This window comes from Lissotriton vulgaris, chromosome 3_2 (genome assembly GCF_964263255.1).
Source record: "Lissotriton vulgaris chromosome 3_2, aLisVul1.2, whole genome shotgun sequence".
Classification (NCBI taxonomy): domain Eukaryota; kingdom Metazoa; phylum Chordata; class Amphibia; order Caudata; family Salamandridae; genus Lissotriton; species Lissotriton vulgaris.
Genome location: NC_141690.1, coordinates 78,134,924 through 78,148,470, shown reverse-complemented (window position 1 = coordinate 78,148,470; position 13,547 = coordinate 78,134,924).

Sequence of the window (13,547 nt, the reverse complement as noted above, 5' to 3'; positions counted from 1 at the left end):
TTGTGATCATCAATCCATTCAGAATCTCTCCAAAGGGGGTGTACTGGGAGTGTACAAGTTCCTCTCTATCCGTTATGTCCATACCGCAGGTATGGGGATACCTGTTCCCACACAACCTTCTGTTGAAATTCCCCTTCCAAACTATCAATGTCTCCTTATTATAGCTGTATTGTAAGCTCACTAAATCCATCTCAAGCTCTTCAATTAAGGTGATCAGGCAAGAATCAAAAGAATTGTTATACACATTAACCAAGATCACTTCAAAACTATTCGGGATCTGCAATAACAACTGCTGATAATGGGAAACAACCATTACAACGCAGGCATTTCAATGGACTTTTTTTACAATGCAGCTGTTACAACGCAACTACCTTTACATCTCATTCCATTCCAACGCATATCAATCAATCAATCAATCAATCAAATCATTTGTAAAGCGCACTACATACCTGTTTGGGTCTCAAGTAACCCTGAGCAAAGCACTACGCTACGCTCGCGTACTTTGCGAAGTTTGTGCAACTTCCCACTACGCGAACTGCACATAGCACAGTGCAAACATGTGTAGCGTAGCATAGTGCTTCGGCCCTTTTTTGCTTGTTCGCGGTCCTCAACGTCAAGTTGGCGACCGTGAGCAAGCAAAATTACATCCTCGGGAGACTTTTTCCTTGTTCGCGATCAGCAACATTAAGTTGCAAGCATGGAAAATAAACCTCCCGGCAAGATTCTCAACGCAGGGAGGTCAGGTTTCTCATTGAGAGTGGTCGCGCATGCTCGAGACAGCTTGCGATGAGAAACTACCAGTCCGCGTTGAGAAAGCTGCTGCTCGAGTAAAAATTTACTCAAGCGGCAGAAAAGTACAGCTCGCACTGTGCAAAATGCAGTTTTCAATGATTGCACAGTGCTGAATGCTTGTCTGCACTGTGCAATCATTTAAAATGACATCTTGCACAGTGTGAACATGCTACTACGCAGTTTGCATGGTGCCATGTGTAGGTCACGTACTGCTAAGTGCACTTTGCGTAGCTACGCATAGCGCTACTTCGCAAACTACGCCCAGCCCTAGTCTCCAGGTGCTTGGGGTTGGGCAATGCTGCTTCTGCTTGAAAAGCCAGGTCTTTAGGAGTCTTCTGAAGGTCAGCAGGTCTTGGGTCTGCCGTAGGTGGATGAGGAGGGTGTTCCAGGTCATACCATTACAACGCATATCATTACAAAGCATGCCATTACAATGCGTACCATTACAAAGCATGCAATTGCAACACATGTAATGTTATGTTAAATTTGACTTGTAGAGCGCACATATGCCCGTAGGCTTCATGGCGCTATAGGAAGTTTTCAGAAGCACAACACAACAACAGGAGGACAGCTTGGAACATCAAAGGATAGGCTTCCCTAAAGAGCCAGGTCTTAAAGGCTTGTCTAAAGGCCAGAATATCCTCGTGTGACCTTAAGGAAGCTGGCAGGGAGTTCCAGAGGGAGGCAGCAAGAAAGTGAAAGGAGCTGCCGCCCTGACGTTGTTTCCTAACAACAGGCACCGTGAGCAGGCTTTTGTGACTGGAACGAAGGTTGCGAGAGGGGACATATCTGGCAAGCAAGTTGATGATAAATTTGGGGCCCTTGCCCTGTAGTGCCCTGTAGATAATGCAGCCGGTTTTAAAAGCCGCCCTCTGGGCTATCGGCAGCCAATGCAGATCTGCCAGGCCTGGCCTGATGGACTGCCATTTAGGAAGCCCACAGATCAGCCTGGCCGCCTGATTTTGAACTAGCTGCAGCCTCTTGAGCTGCCCGGCTGGAAGACCCAAATATAAACTATTTGAATAGTCCAGCCTAGACAGCACAAGGGCGATGGTCACCTGTATCAGGGCAGAATGGGTTAGGAGATGGGCAATCTTTCTTGAAAGAAGCATGCGGAGACTACTGTCCCTACCTGACTTTTCAAAGAGAGGTCTTCACTAAAGGTGACTCCAAGGCTCTTGACCGTACGGGATTTGGAAGGGGGATTTCCCATCTCCGGAGGCCAAAATTGAGGTCCCCAGCTGAGTTCACTCTTCCCAGGCAAGATCAGTTCAGTCTTGCCTGGGTTGAGTTTTAGGTGGTTAAGGCCCATCCACCTCTGGATGTGAGCCATGACCTCCCTAAACTCAGTAACAGCGTCAGGCGAGCCTAGGCGGAAAATCAATTGCAGATCATCTGCGTAGTTAAAGATCCACACTTTGAATTTCCTCAAGGAGTACAAGAGGGGACGCAAGTATAAATTAAATAAAAGGGGGGACAGGGAAGAGCCCTGAGGGACACCGCAGTCGTTCTTAATTCTAGGGGCTGTGAAGGTGCCCAGTCTCACTGCTTGAGTCCGGTCAGACAAAAATGATTCCACCCAGCTCAGGGCAGCACCTCTGAGGCCTGCCTGCCCGCCCGACACGGCCGACCAAAATGGTGTGGTCGACCGTGTCGAATGCAGCAGACAGGTCAAGGAGTACCAGTGCCTGGTGGACGTCCCTGTCTGCGTTACACCGAAGTGTGTTCTGGACTGCCAGGGTTACCGTCTCGGTCGAATGGCCTGGACGGAACCCAGCTTGATTGGGCTCCAGAAACCCAGTGGTTTCCACAAAGTTGGAAAGACAATTGGAGACGTGAGCCTCCAATATCTTGGATAAAAACGGCAACAGGGATATGGGACGATAATTTGATGAGTCCCGGGGGTCCAGACCTGTTTTTTTTATCAGAGGGATTAGCAGGGCGTGTTTGAAACCAGTAGGTACCCTGCCCTGGGCCAATGATTTGTTTAGTAGGGGTAGGATACCCTGAGGGATAGTCTGACCGATTTCAGAGAAGATGTGGGGGGGGGGCAGATGTCGTTTGGGGATCCGGACTTTACCCTCGCCAAAAGTGAAGAAAAAGTTTTACCATCGATGGCCGGGAAGGCATCTAGTGCAGAGGGATTATAAAAGGCGTCATCCAAAGGAAGTGACGTTGGGGAACTAGCAATGCTCGATTTAATAGTGACAATTTTTTCTCTGAAAAAGTTATTCAGGGAATCACATAGCTTCTGCGTGGGAGCTATTGAGGGGGCTGTCCTGTCGTTGTCACAGAGTTCATTGACTATATTAAAAATGTCTTTGGACTTATTAGATGAAGATAACATTTTTGTGGAAAAGTAGTTGAGTTTGTGTTGGCTTAAAATTTTTTGATATTTTTTCCTAATAGCGCAGAAAATTTCCCTATCCTGTGAGGATTAAGTGGCTCTCCACTGTCTTTCTTTCTGTCGTACCCCTAATTTAAGTGCTCTAAGTTCCTGGGTGAACCATTTGTGGGCATCATTACCTCTAATGTTAGACAAGTATACAGAGGGGGCGAACAGATCTGCTGCATGGAGGAGCCAGGAGGACAGGAGGACAGTGCCCTCTCACATTATCAGGTAATTAATGGGATTTTTTTAGTTTTAGGGTGGGTATGTGTTTTGGGGTACTTGTGGATAGTATTTTTACCCCTACCTACACTATCCAAAACTTACCCTAATGTTGCATTCACTGGAGTAGTAATAGTAATTTTTACCCTTACTCTATCCAACGGGGAACATCCTTTATGACGAAACTTTAACAATGCGATACTGTTACCACGCTACTTTTACAACGCAAGTCGTTACAATGACTGGGGCTGGGGGGCGCTCCAGGATAGTAAATTGTTTAATTTACTATCCAACTCCTTCCCTAGAGTCCACGGGGACTGGAGTTGGAATAGTAAATAAAACTATTTACTATCCAGCGCCCTCAACGCAAGTCGTTGTAACGAATTGCATTGTAAAAGTAGCGTTGTAACGGTACGTGTTATCAAAGTACGCGTCGTAACGTCATACATCCCTATCCAAGACTTACCCCACTGTTGCCCCAAAAGTATTATGTGTTGTAATGGTATGGGCAGTAATGGTATGCGTTGTAATGGTAGTTTCTAAAAAATGTGTTGTAATGGCATGCATTGTAATGGTAGTTGTGATGTAAAACCGTGTTGTAAAAGCATGCGTTGTAACGTCACTTATTCACTGATAATTACCCCTACATAGAACTGCTTTAGTACAGGCTGGCAAATTTCAAGAACCCTAGGATTGCTAGTCTTCCATTTGCCCTACCTGCACAAGAGGGAGTAGCAGTGCTGTACAAAGAAAGGTACCCATTAACACTGAAAGTCTTAGTGGTGTAGGTCTCTTACAATGATACAATATCTGCTGTATCAACTTCTGAGAACCAATCCAGATTTGAAAGTTTGGAGTAAACCCCAGCTATATTCCATGACGTGATGCTCAACCCTTTCTACCCATTTCTTTCCCCCACTGACCTGAACTCATGACCTGAGGAGGATGGTATGGAGCCATGCACTAAGGCTCAACCTCCCTAACATGCCCTGCTGCTATCAAACTGACAGGGGTCTGTGCTGGTTGACGACTGCTAGAAAATAGTCAATCCAAGTTGTCTAGTGAAGCAAGAGCCTCAAACAAGTACCTGACCACAACATTGTATAATGAGTTCACAACCATTTGTGGGTCCCAAAACCTTTTCCAGATTGCGGAAAAACCAGCTATGGCCTATTAAAATATTAACCTACTCTATGTAGCAAGGGCCAACTATAGAAAAACTTGAATAGGGATTTTACTGTATTCGGAGATTTAAAATGACTAATTATGCAATCACCACTCGCTTACTTTTTACCAAGACCAACGCAAGGGGTTCTTCAGACCATTAGAGTTTCATTTGCAAAGTCCAGCAAACACCCAGTTGTTTTCCAAAGCCAACGAGTAACTTTATTTTTCAGTGCTGAGTGATCCTCTTTTGCAAAGGACCTGAGGGAAACAACGCTCTTCAGAGCCACCTTATTTGGAGTGCATTCTGGATGAAGCTAGGGAAAACCGTTTTTTATTTTTTTAAAGGGAGCTCTGAGAGAGGACCCATCACCTCACACACCCATTCTCTCTTCATCTGGGGAGTATCCTGCAAGCTTGGAAATCCTCCCCCATCCCGGGGATTGCTGCAGCACCTACTCTTTGGAGGTATTGCCAAGCTCAGGGGGCAGTGGACAATGAAGAGGGGGCCTAACGGCTGACACCGACAGCCCCTACGAGTGCAGCCTCAGCTCGGCCTGCCGATTTGACTATTGTCACAGGTTGTGAAGATGAAATTGAACTCAGTTTAGATCAGAGGTCTTCAAACTTTTTGATGCCGAGACCCCCTTGTAAAACCTTTTTAGGGGTAAGGACCCCTTCTGACAAAAGTTTCTAAAAACTGGTACTCCTCATCATCATCTTTTGACAACCATAAATGCGCCTGTTAGACCTCATCACATCCATCCATCATTCATCCACCCACACTTTCACACATCAATCCATCCTTTCATACTTCCATCCATCCTTTCATCTTTCCATCCACCCATCATTTATCCCCCCACCTTTTCACACATCCATCCATGTATCATTCATCCATGCAATCTTTTATCCATCCATACATCCATTCTTCATCCACACACCCTTTCATCCATCCATCCATCATTCATCCCCCCACCTTTTCATCCATCATTCATCCATGCAACCTTTTATCCATACATACATCCATCCACCCATTCATCCTCCCATCCATACATCGATCCATCATCCATCCACCCTTTCATCCATCCACCCTTTCATCCATCCACTCATCCATCCATTCACCCATCATTCATCCACCCATCTTTTCACACATCCATCCATCATTCATGCAACCTTTTATCCATACATCCTTCATCCAGCTACCCTTTCATCCATCCACCCTTTCATCCACCAACCCTTTCATCCATCCACCCTTTCATCCATCCACCCTTTCATCCATCCACCCTTTCATCCATCCACCCTTTCATCCATCCACCCTTTCATCCATCCACCCTTTCATCCTTCCACCCTTTCATCCATCCACCCTTTCATCCATCCACCCTTTCATCCATCCACCCTTTCATCCATCCACCCACCCTTTCATCCATCCACCCACACTTTCATCCATCCACCCACCCTTTCATCCATCCACCCTTTCATCCATCCACCCTTTCATCCACCCACCCTTTCATCCATCCACCCACCCTTTCATCCATCCACCCACCCTTTCATCCATCCACCCACCCTTTCATCCATCCACCCACCCTTTCATCCATCCAACCCTTTCATCCATCCACCCTTTCATCCATCCACCCTTTCATCCATCCACCCTTTCATCATTCATCCACCCTTTCATCATTCATCCACCCTTTCATCATTCATCCACCCTTTCATCATTCATCCACCCTTTCATCATTCATCCACCCACCCTTCATCCTTACATCCACCCTTTCATCATTCATCCACCCACCCTTCATCCTTACATCCATCCACCCATCATTCATCCACCCACCCTTCATCCTTACATCCATCCACCTTTTCTGTGCCTTTCTCATGGGGGAGGGGGGGGGTTCAGTATCTCTCTGGGTGCTTTTCCTTCTTTCCCGATCATGGGAGGGCATCTCTGTGCCTCCCTGTTGGGGGCGGGGATGTGTCACGGGACCCACAGCTCCAGGCCAATATCCATTGACCTCAAAGGGCAGGCTACACTACAGCCTGCTCCCCCAACCCCCCTCCCCCACTTCCCCCAGCTCGAAACGGCTTCAGGGACACACACAGCCACACCCGAGTACTTGACAAGTCTTTTACTTGTTAATGAGGTATCGAAGTTTTTCACACCTCGGTGTGAATTAGGCCTCGCCATGAGCACCCTCATCAGCCCAAGCTAGGGACAGAATCTGCGACCCCCTTCAAAGGACTCCACGACCCCCCTGGGGGTCGCGCCCCACAGATTGAAGACCTCTGGTTTAGATAGTCAGAATGGGAGCTTATCGGCTAAAAGTTCTAGCACCTTTTTAATCAAAGCATCCGATAAGTCAATGATTGTATCCCTGTCCTCAAATCTTTCGCCCCCCCGATTTGGGAGAGGCTGATAAACAAGACCTTTTTTACTTAACCCCACAGTCCACTCTCTTTCTTTTGCCCACTTTACCCCTGGATGTAGCTTCACATTGCTAGTCCTGGGGTTTCCTCTCATGCAATACCTCGTCGGGCCATGTTCCGTGATTTTAAGTGAAGAAACTAATACCCTACCTTCCCATCCGGGTTCGCCAGAGTTGCAGTAACAGCATTTGTGGCTCCCTTATCAATGTTCGGGACTAAGGGAGATGAAAAGAGCGACATCTGATATTTAGCCAACTTAATCTCAATATTGATGACACCCACCACTCCCTGTAACAAGCCATCTAATGAGGCTGAAACCCAGGTGTGATCCTCTAGTCACTTCCATGGCCTATCAAGCATGAAGACACTAGTCTGTGATGGACAGCTATCTGGAGCAGGAGCCATGCAGAGGAGTGGGCTGTTCAAAGTCGGCAACCACTAGAACATGAACTTCAAAGACAGGGACTAAATATAAGTTTTATCTGGAAATTGATTGTAAAAGGGAAGCTTCAGACTCCCAAATTGTCAAACTGAAGTTGTTTATTAGTGTGGATAAACTCAGCAATACTCTGCCTGTTGTGTCCAGGAATGGGCACTAGGGGTTTGTCAGTCTCCCATGCTAGATGAGGGGACATCACCCAGGACAATCAAGAACACTGATCCTGAAGCCTGGAGCAGCAGCTTCTGCTCGACCAAGACCAGTTAGTCCTAGGGGAGCAAGAGATCACCTAGATGGGGTGAAGTCCAATGGGGACCTTAACAAGCAGATTCGGGATGCAGAATGTGAGACTCAGCTCTGGGAATCAGCGAACCAATAAAGTTGGCTATATGTGTGTGCTGTAGCTACCCCCTGTATGCTGAGTTGACATTGCTTTCAACTTAAGGGCTATCACTCAGGTGCCGCACTGTGGAGAAGAGAGTGTCTTTGCCCTGTGCAGTGCTACATCCTGAAGAGGGACACCATCTTGAGTGCATGGAATGCAACCCGCCTTATATTCCAAGTGTAGACTATGAAGGAAGCATAGGGCCATCACCCATGAACCGTGTGCAACTGTGAACTCAGCGCCACTACTTCATCATTGAAACTCAAGTAGCACCCAGGTCTACTATCGGAAACCGAAGATGCTTACCATGACAATAGAGGAGCGCCGTGGGGGTCAAGACCCCGTGCCGGTCACAATAAGATTACCAGTCATTACCAGCACCAGCCACAGTTGACCTTAACCCCAAAACGATGAGTGCTACCAGGCCGTCTTGTCTCCAAACGGAGCAGAAAAGACACTGCATCAATCCATAAAGATCTTGAGGATGAATAGCTCTGACTGAAGCCCCAAAAGCGCTGGGCCACTTTGAGTTTGAATAGTCCATGTGGGACTTCCAAGAATCATGTTTTCTACTTGGACCCAGCCTGGATGTTCCCTTACATAAATAGAAAAAACCTCTGTCCACAGCTGGAAGTGCAGGATGTTGGTGCCCACGCAGGCAGTGATAGAATACAGACCTTATGAACAGTGTGTTACTAGTTAGTGTACATCTTATTTCGCTTTGCTTGTATAAATACTATTGTTTATAAAAATTAGTATTTGGCTGCACATTATTCATCAAGGCTGCTGAACGTACGTTGAGCTGTGAGCCTGTGTACTCTGATGCATTTACTTCTTCCCTGAGAAGCCTTGGACTGGTAGGCTTGCACTACCACTGAGAGTCAAGTGCTGAAGCAGTAATTGACCCAGTTTCTCAGAGCCCATAGTATGCTGGACCCCCGCGACATCATGATTGCATGGCATCAATCCCCACAGTTGGGCCCAATAACTCATTCTTGCCCTCTGCCCTCTAAATGGGATTCTGACAGGACCACTTAAAAAACTTGTATCACTACCTGGCCCTGTTGTGCAGGATAGTGTTCTGGCAGCAAAGTTAAGTACTTTTTCCAATGGGAAAATTACTGCAGGAGACCCACAAACAACTTGCTGCAGTGAAGAAATAGGCTTAGCAGCAATACAATTAGTAATACACAAAAAGGAATAGGAGGAAAGAAAAACACATACAGATGAGTGCGACATAAACAAACTTCAAAATGTGTTAGAAGTGCCCTCATTCACCAATAGTGACATCTTTCATCATTGGGCTTGCTTAAAACATGCCTGAGATGGAGTATAAGGGAGGCGACTAACTACTGCATGAGGCTTCCTTCCTCACAAGAGGACTGCCCTGCTGATACCAGAGACTGCCCTGCTGCCTAAGGACGTCTTTGACCCTGTATGGCTGCCCTGCTTCTTGATGATTGCCCTATTTTTTAAGAATCTTATGCTGCCTGAGTAAGTCCAAGGTCAGATAGTTGACCTCCTGTCTGAGCTACATGGACTAAATAAGGCTCCATAGGCTTCCCTTGAAATGACCAGCTGGCCTGTTGCACTGGACCACACTGGACCTGCAAAAGGACCTGCCTGACTCCTGCTGGCCTCTGTTGGCTTGAGTATCTGATCACAAAGAGGTGGCTTTTCCAGGTCTTGGACCCCTGACTGGCATCAGGGAGAACTCCTCTTTGCCTAACAAAAGGTTCCATCAAATTTGATGCAAAATGACGCAAAGCCTAACTCACAGCTGAAAGCTTCATTTGAACTGACGCCAAGCAACGCAAAACCTGGCAAAGCATGCCGCACAGCTGAAAGCTTAATCCGAACTGATGCTGATTGATGCAAAACCTCCCGCACAGCTCAAAGCTTCATCAGGACTGATGACAAGTGATGTGAAGTTTTACAAAACAATGTCAACAGACCTCACACCAAGAACATAAACTACAACTCCAGGTGAGCAAAACTTGGGTGTGTAACTAGCTTGTGTTCCATCATGGTTGGACTGAACTTGGGAGTTTGTCCTGGCTCAGTTTTCCCTTAGTGCCATTAGGTGGTATATCTACCTAAAACTTTGCCAATCTCCGGTTTCAATGATTGAATTTTTGTCTTTCTGGTTTAATTTCAAATTATTAAAATGTACTCTATTTTTCCCAAATTGGTTTGGGTTTTTTCTTGTGCTGTGTTTTCCCTTCATTGCTGTTTGTGTGCTTCAGAAAGACTTTACACATTGCCGCTAAGTTAAAAGGCAAAACACACAAGATGATGGATGGAATGTTGCACAATGGCAAAACATTCACCCCCAGTCACAGATCTGGGTTTAATCCATCATTATTTTGCTCACCAAGCCACCCCAGTTCAGACATGGTCATATGCAAATCAGTCTTGACCCTGTGCCTCACGGGAACAGTCCAGCCCGAACTGCCAAGCCATGTCTTCCCTGGACTGGAATCAAGCATCCTCAGCCGTCTTCAGCCAGGATAGCTTTACTCCAGTGGCTTAGTGTGCATGGAACGCCCGTCTGTGCATACCCTTCCCACATAGGGTGAACAGCAAAACACACAAGATGATGGACTGAATGTTGCACAGTGGCAAAACATTCATCCCCACTCACAGATCTGGGTTTAATCCATCGTTATTTTGCTCACCAAGGTCCAGGTCTTTAGTCATATTTTTGTTTTTCAAAAATCCTCTTGTGGAGCAAGGCAAGGAGCTATTGCTAGGCAAGGCTTATATGGCTAACTAAGGGCCCGATGTAGGTAGGCCGTTACCAATCGGTAACGGCCGAAAATACGGATTTTTGGCCCTTACCGATCGGTAAACAGCCAACGAGATGTAGGGAACAAAAAAAAATCAAAATCGGAGTGAAAGCCAATTCGGAATGAGTACCGAATGGAAAAGAATCCGATACGTACATACCGAAAATCGGATATGTAACGAATCGGTAACACACCGAATCGGAAATTATCCGAATCGGCCCGTGTACCGATTCGGTAGTGACACCGAATCGGAAATTATCCGAATCGGTCCATGTACCGATTCGGTAGACACACCGATTCGGAATGAAGCCGATTCGGTCCATGTACCGAATCGGTAGATAGACCGAATCGGACATGAGCCGAATCGGAGAACATACCGATTCGTATGAATCACCGATCGGGAAATTCCCCGATTCCGACAGATGGGGAGATGTAGGGAGGCACAGAGACACCGAAATCGGCTCAGAATCGGTAGAATTCACTCGGTATTTACCATGGATTACAATCAGGTGGTAACCAACTCCAACCCATATAAACAGCCCCAAAATGCATTGCAACTTGCAGGATGGCAGCTTTTTATGTCATTGCGAGGCGGCTACGGCTACAGCAGGAAGGACAGAGGGAATGGCTAAGAAATGAACAGGTCTACAGACAGAGGATAACCCTGTTCATGCTCACAGAGGCAGAGATCCTACAGAGATACAGGCTGGACTCTGACACCATACTTGAGCTCATCAGGGATCTCAAACCATTCTTGGACCACCACACCCCAAGGGCACACGCCATCCCAGCACACGTCCAGGTGCTATGCAGCCTACACCTGCTAGCGTCTGGCAGCTATCAAAGTGGAGTTGCAGCGGCAGGAGGGGTGAGCCAGAGCAGCCTGTCAAGGTTCTTCAACACATTCCTTGACGCCATGATACACAGGATGGACCAATACATCTCTTTCCCTGCAACCCACGCAGAACTGCTACAAACTAAAGCTGACTTCTACCAGATGGCACAATTTCCCCAAATCATTGGTTGCATAGATGGCACGCACATTCCGATTTGCCCACCAGCGGACACAGAATACATATACCGCAATCGGAAGTCTACACACACCATCAACGTGCAGGTGATCTGCAATGCGAAGTGCACCATCACAGACCTGGTAGCAAAATTTCCAGGGAGTAGCCATGACTCCTATATTTTCCAACAGAGCGGCATCTATGCACGGCTGATGGCTGGCGAATTTGGTGAAGGATACCTCCTAGGTGAGACACATCATCAGACCCCCATAACACACAGTAGCTAGGTGGAATACATGTATGCATGTGTGTAATGTTACCCCTTTCTCTTCCAGGCGACAGTGCATATGCCCTCCGCTCATTCATACTCACCCCCTACCTCAACCCCTCCACACCCAGCCAAAGGAGGTATAACCGGGCCCACATACGCACAAGGAATGTTGTCGAACGGACCTTTGGCATCTGGAAAAGTAGATTCAGATGCCTGCACAAGAGTGGAGGTGCAAGGCAGTATACCCCCATCACCTGCTGCAAGATCATAGCTGTATGTGCAATGTTACACAACCTTGCGGTGAAGAAGGGCACTGAGGTGGAGTTGTCTGACTACGAGGACCATGACGACGACGAAGCTGTGCCACTGACACAGCCAGCTGGGGTGTGTACGCCAAGTGATGGCAGATACAGACGTGAGGAGATTACAGAAAACTATTTCTGAGTGAGTACAGATGCAAAGACAGCTAAATGGTTGTTGTGAAAAAACAAATTTTAATACTGTTGCAACACAGTTACTGCACTGATGTGCAACAAAAAAAAGGTGTAATGTCAAAGTAACAAAAGTCCAAGGTCCAGGTTGCCTCACCCGCCCTTGCAAGGCTATTTCTTTGACCGCTTGGCAGCCCCACTGGGGTGTCCCTCAGCCCCCTCACTATGACCAGCAGCATCTGCGGAGCGCCTGGTGCTCCTGCGTGGCTCAGACGCAGCGCTGGCCGGGCTGCTGCGGCTGGTGCTGTCCCCAGCATCCCCCAGGTCCAGGGCAGGATTTGCGGCAGTGTTAGAGATGATCATGGCCTCCATTGCAGTCGTGATGCGGGCCATTCCCCTTGTGAGCTCTGCCGTATTTTGTGTGAGGCTACACTCCATGTTGGCACTGCGCTGGCAGAGTTGTGCCGTTGCCGCAGCAAGGCGGCTCATGGAGCGGTTCTGCACCCGGGCATCCCGCCTGCGCACCACTTCCTGCTCCTCCATTCTGCCACACAACTGGGTTATGGCAGTGGTTAGCCTGCTTAAACCTGCTGCTACCTCCTTGTTTGATTCCACGAAGGCCTGAAATCCTTTTACCATTTCCCCCATCTGCAGGTTGTGCTGCAGGAGCTGGCGTTGGCAGGCCATCATGGATTTCGCCTGCTGCCTTTGTATCTTGACCATCTTTCCTTCGAGGCCCAGGAAGACACTGCCCTCCCGTGCTGGTGCTGCAGTGGTGGGGATGGCACGGCGCCGGGTACTGCTGCTGCCGGCCTGCTGAGTGGGCTGGGGTGCCACTGGTGGGGGTGTGGTGCTGGCCGGGCCCTGAGCCCCTGCTCCCAGGACAGGTTGTACTGGTGCCAAAGCCATGGTCGTGGCAGGAGCTGGTGTAGGTGGAAGGAGGTCCCTTGTCGGGGAGTTCTCTGGGGAGAACTGCAAGGGGGGTGTGCTGGGCATTTGTGGGGAGTGCAGTGCTTCGAAGTCTATCACCAGGTCTCCCTCCATACCAAGCCCTATGGTGTTTACGTCCTCCTCCTCCTCGGCAGCCTGGCTGGTGCTCGGCCCTGCGAGTGCAGTGTCAGATGGTGCTGCTGCCTCTGTTGACATTGTTTGTTCGCCTGATGGTGCCCCTAGGTACAAAGAAGCATTTGTAAATTGAGTGCCGATGTATTACAGTCAGTACAATTAAAGCATT